The 10,764-nt window shown below is 43.0% G+C and overlaps 1 long non-coding RNA gene across 1 annotated transcript; it reads right to left on the bottom strand.

Annotated features, from left to right (window-relative positions):
- Positions 1–270: 270 nt before the first annotated feature.
- On the bottom strand, positions 271–9,579 carry LOC306656648. Its single transcript, XR_013762601.1, has 3 exons — positions 9,393–9,579; positions 4,557–4,597; positions 271–1,084 (listed from the first exon to the last, which is right to left on the bottom strand). It is a non-coding gene; the product is annotated as an uncharacterized lncRNA (long non-coding RNA).
- Positions 9,580–10,764: the final 1,185 nt, after the last annotated feature.

Below are 10,764 nucleotides of genomic sequence, written 5' to 3'. Positions count from 1 at the left end.
TCTGAGAGTCTGTCCCCTCTTGCTTTTCTACCAGCAATCTAGTCATAAGAAGGGTGTAATAATATGGGCACAGGAGCACACAACTGTGATCCCAGTGGCTTAGGAGGCTGAAGGAGCCTCAGCAACTTCAGCCCTAAGCCACTTAGCATGACCCTATCTCAAAATAAAATCTAGATTTATAAAAGGGCTGGGGATGTGGCTTCATAGTTAAGTGCTCCTGGGCTCAATCTCCAGTATTAAAATAAATAAATACATAACATGCATAAATAAATAAATAAATAAATAAATTGGGTAACAGTCAACAACTTAATGCAAAATGTGGGCATGCCACAGGAGACAGTATAGTGCATGCCTGTTGTTTTTGGCCAGTTCTTTGGCTTTCTCTTGCCTGCTCTACTGCCTCCCATCCCCCCATCCCTGACATGTGACCTAGCCCCTAGATGAAGCTCACTGGAAGGTGGAGCCCACTCAAAGGTGTTCTGAGCTCCCCATCCTGGTCTCACTCCACTGCTTCTCTTGCAAGGAGCAGGCTCACTGGGTACCCACCCCTTCCCCACATTGCCATGCAGGTCGCCAGGTTTCCCATCTTGTCACAGGTCACCCCTCTAAAGGCATCCCTTTAGAGCTCCCTCCTTGCAGAAGCCTCCCTTCCTCTTTCCTGTGTACTGCTGAAAACAGAGTCGTTGCTCTTGAAGCCCAGGTGCTTCCAGGGGTGTTTTCTGAGTTTCACGTTGCGAGCCTTCTTCCCCCTTGGAGAGTTGCACCTGCTTACTACTTTCCTGCCTCACTGCAGGCTCAGCTCCGTAAAAGGACCTTGACCAAGCCAGCCAGGGTGGGAGGTCAGTCAGGCCAATGAACATCTCACCGTTGAACCCTCTCACTGCTGCTCTTGCCTCTCCTCCATGGTGGCCGGTGTCCCATTATCCCTTCTCCCCAGATTTGCCTCTGCACAAATTGCTGCAGCAGATGCTGTGGTCCTTTTTCACCTCCCCTTCTCAGCTTTTTATGCCCAATCCCAGAGAGATGCACTTTTATTCTTCATATATCCGAAGCCATGAAGCAGAGAATGGATTTTCATTCCTGCCTTAGAAATAAGGGGAAAAAACATGTGAGTTGTTAGATTAGCAAAATAATAACAGAGGAAAGGTTCAGAAAACCCAGGTCTCTCTTCTTGCCTTGCTTCCTTTGTCTTTTACCCTCTTCTCTTCTTCTGTCCTTCAAACATTCATTGACTTACTCTGAGCGAAGTACTGCAAGCAGTGTAGATGCAGCACCTACTCTCAAATGACACATTATTCAAAGGTAAGCGCTTTGAAGGAAAGCAATCATGTGTTCTGAGAAAGACTGCAGGAGGTCTGCAGGGAATGTCCCTTGAGCTGAGACCTAAATCAGAGGTTCTTCCTCTGAGCACTATCGACATTTGGGCCCCTTGGTTCTTTGTTGTCAGGGGCCACCAAGTGTACTGCAGGGTGTGTAGCAGAATCCCTGGTCCCCACCCACAGGATGACACTAACATCACCACCCAGGTGTGACATTGCCAAGTGTCCTCTGGAGTTATAATCCCCTTCACACCTACACAAACACACTGGAGAAGACTAGCCTGAAGTGTGAAGAAGTTAACAGCCTTTCTCAGTTTTGCTTCACCCCTGTTCTTGTTTCTTATAGCAATAAAAGTTTCCCAAGGACAAGCTGCCAATGCAGTCTTTGGTTTGTGGAACCCTGTGGCAATGTGATTACAAATAGCAGCCCATGTCATTCTCTCATTGCCAAGCATGCAAACCCAGCAAGTCCGCTGGGGTTTGAAATTATTACGCATTTCCATGACTTGAAAAATACTATTAAGAGTAAGATTTATTGCACAAGGATCAGGACTGACTCAAAACGGTCTCTACTCCACCTTCAACCTTACACTTCACCAATTCATCTGTAAGTTTATTCCATATTACTTTGAAAGAACTGATGAATTAGAGCCAATTTTTATACATTGCCACACTATTCTAAAATGTGTCTTATATCCAGTTTTACAATCAGCCAGTTCAAAATAAAATTATATCTGAGTACTTCTTTTCTAGTGCAATGAATAACATTAAACCTCACCAAACTGAATCTACTCTGGTAGCTACTTTTTATTAGCAGATTTTAGCCCTTCTTCTTCGGTCCAGGACAACTTAGTAAGGTAAGGTCGAATCTTTCTCATTTCTCTCTCTCTTCTGAGTATCAGAGTTGCTTTCTAGCACATTTTATTTTGCTGACTCAAAAGTAAACAACATTAAGCTTCCTATCATTTTAATCTGTTTCAGATATTAGGTCCTGTTTGAAATGAAGAGACTATTTCCTTCAGTGGAATAAGCTTTGGTTCATTCAGTTTCAATGAATTTCCATTTATTTGGGGAAAATAATAAGTGTGTTCTCATTCCCAATCTTCAGTGAATACACCTGTTGCTTGATTTTTAAATTCTGGACTGGAGCATAAATTCTTCTGGGGGCGGGGGAAGCACCACTGGTTCTCAGAGAATTTTCAGTATATTTCAGTATATTTTCGAACTTTTCATGACAGCCTGTGCTATATACTGTGTATTTAATTTTACCTAGTTGACACAAAGTAGAACCTTCCTTCAGATATCGCTTGGGTTAGCACAGCAGAAAGGAACTACAAGTGAAAAATTTGGACCCACTGTTTACAGCTAGAGCTCAGTGAAACAGTAACACCCATTAAACCATAATCTAATCAACCCGCACGCTTGGTCTAACTTCGGGATAATCAGACCTGTCATTTCTGCACAAAAGGCTGCTGTTAAATGTCAATCTTTCTATCACCAACAGGAAAGTCTACTTCCATGGTGTTTACAAGTCCAGCTTTGGAAAATCTGGTCCTAATCCTAGACTAACTTCCTCTGTGATAATTGCTAACATAACAGTACACCACAGTGGCCTTGTTAATGGAACTCTTATTTGAGAAATTCATCAAATACCCAGATGTCTCCCCGGGAGGGACTTCTATTTAGGTGGACGCCAGAGGCTGTGGTCTTGAGACCCAAATCAACCGATGTGGCTTCCTTCCCCAGATGAAGTGACTGATCGGAAACATAGACTCATTTATATTCTAGCCCCAAACTATTCATTCCCTGGTCTACACTGCACCTGGAAACCATTGAAACAACTGTGTTGATAGAACCACTGTGGAGAAACTTAATTCCAGAGTTAAAGAACTTGGGATGGGGTGAGCCAAGGAAAGGTGAAGCAAGTCAGCCAGAGGGATCCTTGCCTATCTTGGAACCAAAGGCTTACGATAAATATGAAATGAAGAGGGAATGACTGGTAATGTAGGAGTCACCCTTAGGAATGTGCTTCCTTCAGTACTCTGTGCAAATAGATCTCTTCCAGAGCATAGGCTGCAGGGAGTTTTTGATCCCCTTGTCTCCTCTTCCCGTTAGATCACAAATTTCTTGACAGAACATTTTCTCAGTGACTAACACAGTTCCTGGCTGATAGTAGGTGCCCAGTATGTATTTATCTAAAGAATAACTCTTGGGGAACAGAAATTTTGAACACAAAAAATCTAGACAGTTTCTATAATCCAAGGAAGTCTTTAAACTTGATGTCATCTATATCTAAAATTGCTGATCCCAGGATGACCTTGCTACGACATGCATGCAGCTCATTAGTAAGTCAGTTGCAAGCATCAGACATAACAGATTCCTGGGTTTTGTCATCAAAAGATAAGAATAAAAGATCTTCTTATTCCAGGAAATGGTGTTCCAGGTACAAGCCATTCCAGTGGGTTGTGATCTAAGTCTGAAGAAACTGATAGAAAGATTCCTATCAGACTGATTACAATGGGTAATTTTCTGTTGTCAACTTGGTTAGGTCATAATGCCTAGATATTTGGGCAAACATGATTCCAGATGTTTTCTGTGCAGATGATTTTGGAGGATGAGATTAACATTTAAATCTCTGAGTTGCAAGTAAATCAGACTGCCCTCCGTAAATGTGGGTGGGCCTCTTTCAGTGAGTTGAAGGCCTTAATTAACAAAAAGACTCATCTCCCCTGAGTAAGAAGGACTTCGGCCAGCAGGCAGATAGCCTTCTGATTTGAACTGCAGCATCGCCTCTTCCCTGGGCCTCCAACCTACGCAGACTTTGGACTTGGCAGCCTCCATAATCACATGAGCCAATTGTTTAAAATAAATCTACAGACATGCATCATATTGGTTCCTGTTCCCTGAAGATCTCTGCCTGACACACTAACCACTTTTTACAGTCTGTCACCTGACAACCTTCTGGCCCACTTTTGCTCACAATGTTATGCAGGAGGATGCACAGACTGATTGCTGGCATCGTAACCTCACTTCTTAATTGTGTGTGGAGTGACATGAAACAAAGGTTGTCTTCATGGTCACATGGTCTAAACTAAGCACTGAGTATCAGGAGACTTCTGTATTGTCACAGGGCTGCCTTACACTGCCTCTGAGATGTACCCACCTGTGCCTCAGTTTCCTCTCTGTACGATGAAGTGTAAGAGGAGGAAGTGTCTGAACTAGATCTGGTCTTCTTACCTGGAGCTCCGTGGCTGGGCTTCAGGACATTAGTGAGCCTCCTGCAATCACATGCAAATACACACGTTTATTCTTCAGACAAGATAGTTTGTATCTTTTCAAGAGTTGGAACTGAATCTGTGAATCAATAGGTTACAGTTCTCTGGACTTATAACAGTAAAGTGTCCTTCCAGTCCTGAGCTGTCATAGCACCTCTGTCAACTGCAGGGGTTTGGTGGTTTTCTCTGAGATGTTTGACTTCTCTGTGGTGCTCTGTGAATATCAAAGAATTAGAGAATTTTTTTGAGAGAGATTAATTGTTCCAAATTCCCTGTTCCAAATTTCAGAAATGAGTAAAAAGAAAGTCCTCAGTACTGTGGTTTCTGAGAAGGAACTGGAGATCTAGAGAAAGATAAGATGCTTTCTATTATATGCTCAATTCTAATGTTTACATTTTTTTGTCCAGGTACATTTATTGTCTTACCCTCTAGATATGCTTTGCATATTCTATTTAGTGTCAAAACTTATAAATTTAAAACAATCAAAAAATCTGGAAAATTTGTATAAACAAGAATACTCATGATACACCATTAAGTGAAAACAGAACTAAAGACTAATAATAGTAGAGTCTGTTTACATTTTGAATAAAAACATTATACCTATCCATCTATTTGTGTGCACCATACCATTAGATAGCTATCTCCAACTGTGGGGCCAGTGGAGAAGGTTAAGAGAAAGTAAGAGTATTGATTTGACTTTAGACCCTTCTGTGTTTTTTGAGTTGCTACAATACGTACATCTGACTTTTTTAGTTGCCGAAACTAATTTTTTTAATAAAGTAAATACTCCAATATATCTGTGTGTGTGTGTATTCTAATAAACAGAATGGAGAAACCATACGCATGTATGTGTGCCTGTTTAATTTAAATGGAATTAATTTACATATATGCATATTTCTATTGGCAATCATATGAAAATGTGAACTCTGTCATTTAAATTTTGGAGATTTGTGTGGTGGGTTAAAAAAAAAAGGTGAAGATTTGGAGAAATTGAAGGCAAAAATCTACAGCAGCTTCTGGTGAGAGAACCACGGAGGGTTGGGCTGTAGCTCAAAGAAGAAGCGACTTGGAGAAGTATTTCTTTGACTTTTTTTCCTTTCATCTGCACCTTGAGAAGAACTCTAAATCTGGGAATTTGGGAAGTGAAAACACAGAGACTACCAATTCAAGGATTATGTTCTATACTTTAATTATTGAATATTTTAATTATTTTTAGGGAGCTCTGTCTTGCCCAGACACAGCACTATGAAGTTGAGAATCACTTAGAAAGGCTCTTGTTTGCCTCTGAGTTGGGGGTGGAGAAACAACTTGAGAAAGATCTTTAACTTGACAGGAGAGGAAGTTACTGGAAGGGGGTGGCAGGACAGTGTGAAATAGGAAGTTGAAATGGAGAAGATGGTGAAATAGCCCCACGGCAACATGAGCTGAGTTGAGTAATGAGTCCAAGCACGTCATTATGCACCAGGATAGAGTTATAGCCTGGTATTTCCACATACTGTAGTAAAGTGGCACTCCGACCACGTGGGCCAGGACACGGGGGAGGAGTCACTCTGGGGCAGGGCAATGTTCCCAGATGCATCATCCTTGAAGAACAAACCCTTAATGGGCTGGGGACAGTAGTGGCAGGAAGTTACTCAAATAGCTGCAAAAACTACCAAAGAAATTGGGCTTACGCGGCTTCCTTGTCTCTCAAGTATTCTGAGCATTGCTTTTCCTAACAATTAACACTCTTGTACCTATTAGTTCCTGAAGATGTTATCTGTACTCATCTCAGGTTCCATTTCATACTATAAATTATGGGCCTTGGGATCATTAACAGGACTTTACAAACCAAGGATCCAAATAAGAACATGTATGGTCTAGCATTTTCCACATTCCTGAGGTTCAAAAGAGGACGAGTATCAAAAAGTTGCCAGATTTGATGGCGTCTCATTTCTAACGTGGACCAGGAGGATCTAGTCCCAAGAAGTCACTTGCACTTGTTTTCTCTGTGAAAGAAAAATAGGGCTGATTGACATGACTCCAAGAGGCACTGGGAACAGTCATAATTATTATAAAGCATTTAGGACAGAAATTGGATAACAGTTCTGTTTCATTCCTGAGATTCTAAAGTACAATGACAAGGCTATTCCCGTTAATCTGCTTGTGTAATCCTTCGTGAAAAGTATGATTTATAAAGATCTATAGAGGTAGGAATACCAGAGGTATCTGTGGCCAGTGCTCTTCGGGGGCATCATCCGTGGAAGAACCTAGAATTTAAATATGTTACAAAGAAGAAACTAGGTGGGCATTTTTTTTCCTTCCCAGTACTGGAATGGAGCCCAGAGCCTTGGATATGCTAAGCAAGTGCTCTGCCACTGAGTCTGACAGGTGACAGTCTGCCACCCCAGCCTGACAGGTGTATTTTATAATTGAGCGAATCAGGAGCAACATCAGTCCCCTAGCCTCACTTCTTCAGAGAGCTCTTTTCTCATCAGAAACATCGGGTTGTCTAGCACCAGTCATTTGCCTTAACTTTTAATTTCTTACCCCAAATACACATCACCTCTGAGCCCCACCCCTTTCCCCACAGCTCTTGGTAACCCCAGAGGGATGGAGATAAGGTCAAGGCTAAAAGTGACCTGTTCACATAGGTCTAGCTCATACCAGGACAACAGGAATGATCTGTACTGAATGGGGACGATAAGAAAGTCTGAAGACAGGGAAACAAATTAACCAATCCTGAATTGCTGAGTCTGGGTTTCCATCCCCAGAGGTTTAACTGGCTGTGGAAGAAGAAGGCAGAGGTTCTTCATTAGTCTCCTAGACAGGAAACAGAGCCATCAGAACAGAGTTGTGGTCTGGGGGACTTGTCAGTGGAGAAGGACACGGTGAAGAATCATCTTGATCTACACCCACCTATCAGCCCTCCTGCCTGGATGACTCCACTTTTACTAAGCACTTGTCATAGTCCCACCAGAGCCAACTTTTGGACTATCACAGTCATGTGGTAAGCTGGGTCATTTGGTTTCCAATAAGAATGAAACAAGTCAGTCTCCTGAGAGTCTGAAGTTCTCATCAACTCTGGAAACTGAATTGGTCCCAACACAACCAAGATCCAGAGTTGGATTTATCTGAGCTTGGCTCCCAAATAAATTCAGAAATACTTTCTTCTTTTATCCTGTGGTTTTGCCTTTAGTAAACATTCACTGTTTAACCTCTAAGCCTACTCTTGAGCTTCTCAAAGAAAGAACTTTTTTTCTTCACACATACTCTGAACAGAGGAGATCAGCAGTCTGTGGGCCAGTGGGTGTTAAGTGTTAGTAAGAAACTGAGGAGGCTCCTGAGGAGGGAGCCAGACGCTGTGGGTGGCTGGGAGGAAGGCAGGACTGAACCAGAGGTCCACAGGTCCAGGGTCAGAGCCGAACAGGAGTTGCTTCCTCCTCCCTCTTCTGCACAGGAGGTAGACCAGGGCACTCTAAGCCTGTCCATATATTAAAGAGATTAGCATTCACCGTGGGGTGAGGGCAGGGGATAAATCTTGTTGTTTTGGGGCAATGCCCAAACAAAGGAGAAGAAAAGCTAAGGAACTGGAGAAATTCAGACCAGCATTATGTTTGGATGAAGCTCCGAAGCTCAGAGAGGACCCATGCACTGCCCCCAAACTCAAAAGTACAAACTCAGAATCAGTAGATCCTAGGCTGTTTGACCCCCTCAGGGTTCCATACGTCCTCCTCCTTAAAATCCGCCCTAGTGCATCCATGCAGTGATTTCTACCTCCATGTCTTATCCTTGAAATCTGCCCAGGTTCTCAGAGGGGAGAGATCAGGGGTGCTAAAGGAAATGGCTTGGGGCTCCAACTCACGAACCAAGGAAGGGTGCATTCATACCTCCCAGCCACGAGGTGCCACCAGAGCCTCATCAAGCAGGAAGAATCTAGATTAAATAGTCTTGACCAACCTCTGCTGATGTTCAGCTCTAGAAGGATCAACAGCGAGGGGGGTGGGATCAAAGGGTAGGAGAGAGGGGGGAATGAGGATGGAAGGCAGGAAGGAGACAAGGAAGGAAAGTAAGAGGCAGTGAGGAGATGGAGCATAAAGGAGAAAATATTAAGGGGAGGGAGGAGGTGGGAGAGGCTCTGCTACATAAGAAGAAGAATTTACTATATCCTTATTGTTATTGTTCCAACAACTCCAAATCCAAGCATTACATGAAATCAGTCATGTGCTCCAAGGTGCAAAGAGAAATTCTGGGTCGTTAGCATCCGGGGATTCTATTTGCATCCTGAGCAGTCAAAAGGGACAAGCCCTCTCTGGCTGAGCACTAAGAGAGCATCAGACTCTCTTTCCTGACTTTTGTCAACCAGTTTCTGGATACTTCATAAATATTCTGGTTTGGGGATCAGAGAACACATCTGGTTTGGGAATCAGAGAAAATGTAGAAGCCATGGATTTTCTCTGGTGAATTTTTAACCAGAAACTCTACAGAGAAACTTCCAAGCTCCCTTAAACAGATGCATTTGCTAATGTCCTTCAGGAAGCTTCCTCCAGTTTTGCTTTGCAGTCGTCTGTGGGTGCCTTTGAACTTCAAATAGTTTCCAGATCTTGTGTGAGTACTGTGAGTGGCAGCATTCAACCAGAAATGCCTGGGACTGCATGAGCAAAAATAGCTACAGAGCCTAACTAGGTTCCTTTTCCCTATTCATAATTGCAGTTTGCTCTCTGGCTCCAGAAATGAGTGCCGTAGGCTGGGGATGCCAATTGAGACCTCAACCACTTTGGGGGTCTGTTTCATCTGTGAATACTGGGCACCCCATTACCTGTATTTGCTTGAAGGCTGAGAAGAATCCTGGGAAAAGACCGAGGCAGGCAGAGAGGTAGCTTCCACAAAGTCCCAGTGTCCAAGGGCCATGGGGAGTATGAGTATAACTCCACTTGAATTTGGCCATCGTCCCTGTGAGTAGGGATTCCATGGGTAACAAAACAACAGAAGTGGAAGGACTGTGTATATCAAAGATTCTGCTTTGTTAAGCCTTGGACACACAAAAGCAGGAGGAGGGACATTGTTCCCCTCTGAGAGAATACAGATGGGAGGGCTCTGTGAAAGGTCTACAATTAAAGCCCAGGCTTATGTACTGCTGTGACATCTGGTGAAACTAGGAGGGTCTCAAATAATCTAACTGCAGGTTGCTCTCTTCACTCTGCTTCTACAGATAAGGTTCTTGTCACCCAACAACAACCTATAAAATGGACAGGAGCAGTTTCTTCTTATCCCAGAGTAGTGGATGCCAGGTCCCCGCCAGCCAGAAACTATTCAAGTAAGCTGATCACATTCTACCATGGGAAGGAGGGATGCCTCACCTACAAAGCCTGTCGCCCATACCTCTGATTGTTCACTGTCTCCAAATGCAACCTTCATACATTCCCACTTGGCATACAGTACCCTCCAGGCTGTGAGTATGTGTGACTAATGTATTGTTGATCTCATCTGTTTAGTGTTGGACATCCCCACAACCCAGGACAACCATCCCTCCCTCACCAGCCAGCAAATAAGTAATTAAGCCCAGGCTTGGTGCTCCAGGATACTAGCAGGAATGGTGGAGGGGCCCCAGGTAGTGGTGGCACTTGTATTCAGTAAAGAAAGTACCACTGGAAGTAAAAGAAGCTTTGGGAATAATCCAGACATATTTTTCAGGGATATCAACATCTAAATAATGAAAACATGGAGCAGTGTGTGAGGAGGTGATCTCTAGTACTTGTGAGACCCCTGGAGTTGGAGACTCCATTGAAAGTGTTCCTAATTCTAGTCTTTATTACCTAGTTATGTGACAGTTACTCAGGGGGTAAGCAGCCACTTACATCTAATTTACTAGGACAAAAAGTAGGAATACATAAAGGCAGTATAAATCCCTATTCTTTGGGTTAAAAGTAAGCTAGTGAGAACATTCCTGTTTTAGGTCACCAGAAATGATGTCTCATCATGAGACCTTTTTGGCTGTCTTGATTGATTCTTTTGGTATCATTAGTATTGATACCCAGATTTGTGTTCAACTGTCAACAAGCTGACTGCAAGAAAACATTGGCAAGCATTGAATTTGAGGATATGACAGTATTCCTGCGATGAATCAGTGAACAGGAAACCATCTTTGAAAAATAGGAAAAAACATCAAAGGGATTTAAACCTGAAATTTC

Source organism: Sciurus vulgaris, assembly GCF_902686455.1.
Source record: "Sciurus vulgaris genome assembly, chromosome: 3".
Lineage (NCBI taxonomy): Eukaryota > Metazoa > Chordata > Mammalia > Rodentia > Sciuridae > Sciurus > Sciurus vulgaris.
This window is presented reverse-complemented; position numbering and strand designations above follow the sequence as displayed.